A 5419-nucleotide genomic window follows, 5' to 3' on the forward strand; every position below is an offset into this window, starting at 1 on the left:
ACAATATTCCACTCAAGTTTTTTTTCTTCCTCGAAAAACAAAAACTAAACCCTCACCACTTTCTTATCCCTCTGCGATGTAAGTCGCTACAACTCCTTGGAGAATCGAAGAAACAGTTTCTTTGGCCAATCGAATAAATCAAGTCGTTTGACTACGAAGAACTTGCAGGCAACGTCGATCGGCCGCCCCAAAAAAAGAATAACCGAGAGAAAAATGAGATCGAGAAACGATGGATCAAGATGCTCTTTCATCAGTTGCTCCAAAGGGACAAGAAGGTGAAACTTGAGCCGAGTTGGCCAAGTATGGGACGATATCACGATGGGGAGCAAGTAGAAAGTCACTGTACCTATTTTCTTGGATTAACTGTTACATATATGTCCGGCAAAACGTGAGTTTCGCACTATGTGCAACATCACAAGGTGTGTATATCTTTTTTTTTTTTTTAAATCCTCATTTTTTCATCAGGACACTTGTCCACTGGTGTACATTGAAAAAAAACACAGACTTTTTGCCATGATATCCCCTCCAGCTTCCCCTGTTTTCTCCTGTAGCGTAACATATTGCCTGCTGGACTTTAAGCTGAGCATTACAAAGGGGAATGGCTTTGAAATCCGCCTCATAACTCAACAACATTGACTAGCAAGATGTCGTGGATGATGGCCACATATCTCGGTAGCTTCTCTTCGATCTCCAACAGCGATTATCCGGCGTCTGCATTCTGTACACGTTGGGCTCGTTGGTGGGAGGGATGGGTTGAGGGAAAGGGTTAACCGCCGACGGTAGCTGATTCCTCAAGTTTCTCAACTCTGGTTGTGATGCTCCTTTGGAAATATATGTACAGTATGAAGGTGGAAACGCCGCGCGAGTCAGCAAAGCGTTAGAATGCTTTACCGTGAATTCTCGTGTAATGTAGCGAAGACGCATAGCTCAGCATTTCCACGTACGTACGCATCCCAAGGTACGTACGATATTTATGTTGTACAATTTGCTTCAACCACCAGCCTTACCTCATTCTATTCTACCTTCCTTCATCCTCTCACAGCCACTGTACTTTATTCAACTTAACCGAGAAATACCCATAGCGCATACAAAACCGTGTTCCCACGTACACGGTACGTTGTTCAATTCCAACCATCTTAATTAGCCGACGACGAGGGAAACGCCACCATGAATGGGAGACCAGCGATTCACTCAGTTGTTATCCCTCAAGTATTGGACGGGATGAATGATGAACACTGGGTGGGGGATTTCTGTATATTCGATACATTTTACTTGTTAGCATTGACTTTCTCTATTCCTCATTAATTCAGTAGTCGCCCTTTTGAAGTCACCTTTGCTGTCAAATGTCTATTTACTCAGGTTAATGGTTTTGAATTTATCAATTACGTTTTTCAGAATTGGAGCAATTTCTAATTACACTTTAACTGCTTAATTCCCTTGTGAAATGTGCATTCAGAAAAATTTTGTTCAGGCTATCAAGACCCTGAGGTTTTTTTAAAGAGGCTAGTGTAAAATCTCAATATTCAAAGAATCTTGAATATCTGAAAAAATTATCCGTAATTTATGTTTTTTTCTTTAATTAAATTCAATTGATAGGTACAATATTTTTTTTCTTATCCTATAAAAGTCATTATTTTATTAAAATTGTATATTATATTATATTATATTATATGTATATATAGCATCATATGCATAGCTTAGCTGTGCGCCGAAAAAAGGTGAAAAAAACAGTACATGCTTTTTTTAAAAATGGATTCATTCTACACAGAATTCGATTCAACATCGCATTTTCGATTCAATGTTTGTGCAACGGCGATTTCAATTTTTTTTTAAGCCGCAGCATCAGTGTCCTCCCTCCTCTTCTGAATGGAAAAAAAAATTGATTTCCGACTGCATTTCAATCCTCTGCGGAGCATAAATCACAATCTCCCCGGACTTATCATCTAGTCTCATATTTTGGGTGGCTGTTCCCAACGAAATTGTGGATGACAGATGGTCAAAGAGAGACATCGATGCTCCAGAGGCATCCGGGGGTGGGCGTCAACAGGTTAAATCGATCTCACGCCGCGATGGACCGGGGCCTCAAGCCCACGAGAACACGTCCAAAGTCCCAATTCATTTTCGAAACCCACGAATTCATTTGAAACCCTTGTCGTCACGCGTGTCTCGTTGTCACCGATCCAGGGGCATCGATCATCTTCCTTATCAGTGCGGACCGATCCGGGGTTGGACATCCTCGTCACCGATCCCTCATCCCTCCTCTTCCCCCCTTTCCCTCATTTTTCTCGATTTTCTCATCAGTATCAGAGGATCCTCACGTCTCATTGATTTCAGGAATAAGTGGTCCCCTATACGATTGGATTTCACGCTCCTCCGGCCATCTACCATCTCCCATCTCCGCAACTTCAATTTTAGACCTCATTCGATGCCGTTTCGTGAGAGACTGGAGTATTGATCAGGCTCGTTTGACTCGGAGAATAAAACACGTTGAAAGAATCCAAATACGTCGACAGGAAGCTCACTGAGAGCCACTCGTCGCCAACATCACGCTCAGATGCACCGGAACAAGTGCCACCTTCTATTCCGGTAATAATTTGAACTTCAAGGCGAGAAAAATGAAAAGATACGCGTGCGCGAGGCTCGCTGTGTTCAAGGGTGTTGGAGAGGGACAAAGAGGGACTCACAGGGCAGAAAATAAAAAAAAAAGGGAGGAACCGTCGAAAAACCGAGGGAGGAGGCACCACAGAGGTCTCGCGCGGTTGACAAACAACTGCGGATTCCACGGACCGCAGTGGCGCGCAATGTCCGAGGCTAATTAGTGGCTCGAGGTGCTTCCAAGTGTTTAGAACTGCGGGAGGAGGGATTTTTGTGGGTGAAAAAACAACGCCGGTGCTCGGGGGAGGAGTGAAGAGCCAGGAGTACTTGAATGCATAGCTGGAGGACAGTGAGCGATGTTGCACCTGCTGGTTCGAGTCAACGTAATAGTCTCGAAAAGTGTCACGCTGGTACAACCAGGACTAAAATTGCTGGTTAAACGTTGGATGATGTTTTTTTTTTTTCGTTGCATCTCCACTGGCTCGTGCCAATAACCAGCCTCCGGGGCTGGAAAAAAAAGCCCGCCTCGTTGGGCTGATGAATAAATATCATTAGCGGAAATTAAATTGCCCGGAGAGATTTTGTAATTAAAACAATTGGAATTAAACAAAGGAGTCAACGAAAAACATCGGGGAATTGTATGAATAATCCGGTTTGGATGTTATAATGCAGGAAGCAGGTGTAATTGTGGGGTACGCTAGTTTTTTTTTTTAGGGTGTATGAAATCGTAGAATCTAATTTCCAGAAATTCCAGACATCGTTAAACCGATAAATCGCTGCGGGGTACGTGCATTATCGTAACTCGCGAGTAATTAGTGGACGATTGGAGGAGGCCAAGGCACTTTTTTCCAGCAATTTCCTTCCTAAGGATTTTTTTTTTCCCGGGCTCGGTGGAGGCACAGGGTGGCTTGTCGCGCGACGGGTGGGGGAGGCACATGTCGAGTCGGGTTGAGGAGATTTTTGTCGGATGATGTACCGCGGTGTTGGTATCTGCTAGCGATACGTGACCGCACGCATCGCCGCGGGGCAAATGCAGAAGGCGGAGTCTAAGCGTGCCGGAGACACGCATCGCTGTTACCACCCTCTCCTTACCAACGCATATTTATCAATTCTGGCTCTTCTGTGATATCAGTGAGAATCGCTGGAGACGGGGGAAAGGATTTTTCGGGGTGCAAAATGCTGCGAAATTCGGATGCGGGGATATAAAAATTGTGTACGGGCCGTACCCGCGAAAGATTTCACAAAAATCTCTGATAACCGAAAACAAGTAGAAATCACAGATTACAAAATTGCATCATTGCGGCATCTTTCCAAATATTCCCGTTTATTTTCCTTGTCCATGTCTCGATAATAATCTCTCTATAATTTCAATGGAAAAATAATTTCTGGAAAAGTTATTGGATGCGAAAAGATGGATGGAAAATTTCTGTCCATCATTCCCTCGTCCAAACTTTATCTTCCAGCATTATAGGCTGTAGCGACTCGATCATTACCAAACAGTCGGGTAATTGCGTAACCTATCCAATCAGCGCTGATGATGGTCACCCAGTGTGGTATGTTATCATGTTAATTAATTGGGATTCAATTAATTTAATAAGGCGAGAGGTTTTATCAAGTAATTTGCGCGACGCGCGTGAATCCTATCGCTTGGATAATTATTTTTGACTATCGTACCAATAATCGGGATCATTAAAATCACTCAAATATTCTCGATAGCGTTGCCGAAACAGTTGGGATGTCAAACCGACGAGTTTCGTGATCAAGGGAATTGCCAAATCTGGCCAACGGCCGGGGCTTAGCCACCTGCTCTCGAACTCTCGGTAGATTACAAAGGGTATGTATTTCAACGTTCACGTGGAGGTGGAGTACGAAAGGGAATTTAAACTAATTGATGGCCGATCTCTCGCATGGTACTCATAGCTCGTTAATTGGCAGCTTATAGGCGAGAGCGACCCTCGTTAGTAAGCCGAGTATACAGTGGATAACTACAACACTGGACAAACGAGCTTTCATGTATTTTCGCGTGCCGCAGGTGCCATCTGCAAAAAAAAAAAGCATGCCAGACCAAAAAATAAAGGCACCTCGAAATATCGCCAGGATCGCCAACAAAAAATCCCTTGCAGCTTTAATTTTTCGGGCAAGATGAGGATTTTGGGTGGTCCGCGGGCCCTCTTACACGTGTCCTATTTCTAATGACACTAGTTCCAAAAAAAAAAAAATGAATGAAATGACATGAATGCCGAGCACCGAATTTTTGGGACCGGGGCGCGTCGGGTTAAAGTTCACATGTGGCCGCCATCGGGTTTTTGACGGAATACTTCGTTTTTCGGGAGATTGATGGAGTTTCGGAATTAATGATCAATGCTAGCCGAATGGAACAGCCTGAATTTTTCATTAAGACTTCTACTCCAGAAAATGAAAATTTAATAAATTCCAAAAATGGATTAGAATCTGATTAGATTAGAGAAGCGAGAAAAATACTTATAACGTCATTGATAATTGATAAAATTTCAAAAGAAATGACTCAGCGCGTTAATTGACCGATCGCCATTCGGTCACCTCCACCCCCTGGAAGAGGAAGAGCCTGGAGTTGATTCTCGAGAGGCTGGAGGTTGTGACTCTCTCGAATATCCACAAATAAAAGGCAGTGAATCGAGGCGAGTGGTAATAAATTTAGTCGACCGGCGTATCCCGAACACAAGCCCTGCAGTTGGACTCACGTAGTTGTATCGTTTTGCGCCCGAAACCCTAAATCACACTCGGGGCAAAACAAATCCAAGAGATCTTTCTCGGTGCCTCGCGGTCTACTCCAGTGTGTTCTGGA

The sequence above is a fragment of the Fopius arisanus genome, unplaced genomic scaffold, assembly GCF_000806365.1.
Source record: "Fopius arisanus strain USDA-PBARC FA_bdor unplaced genomic scaffold, ASM80636v1 scaffold00015, whole genome shotgun sequence".
NCBI lineage: Eukaryota > Metazoa > Arthropoda > Insecta > Hymenoptera > Braconidae > Fopius > Fopius arisanus.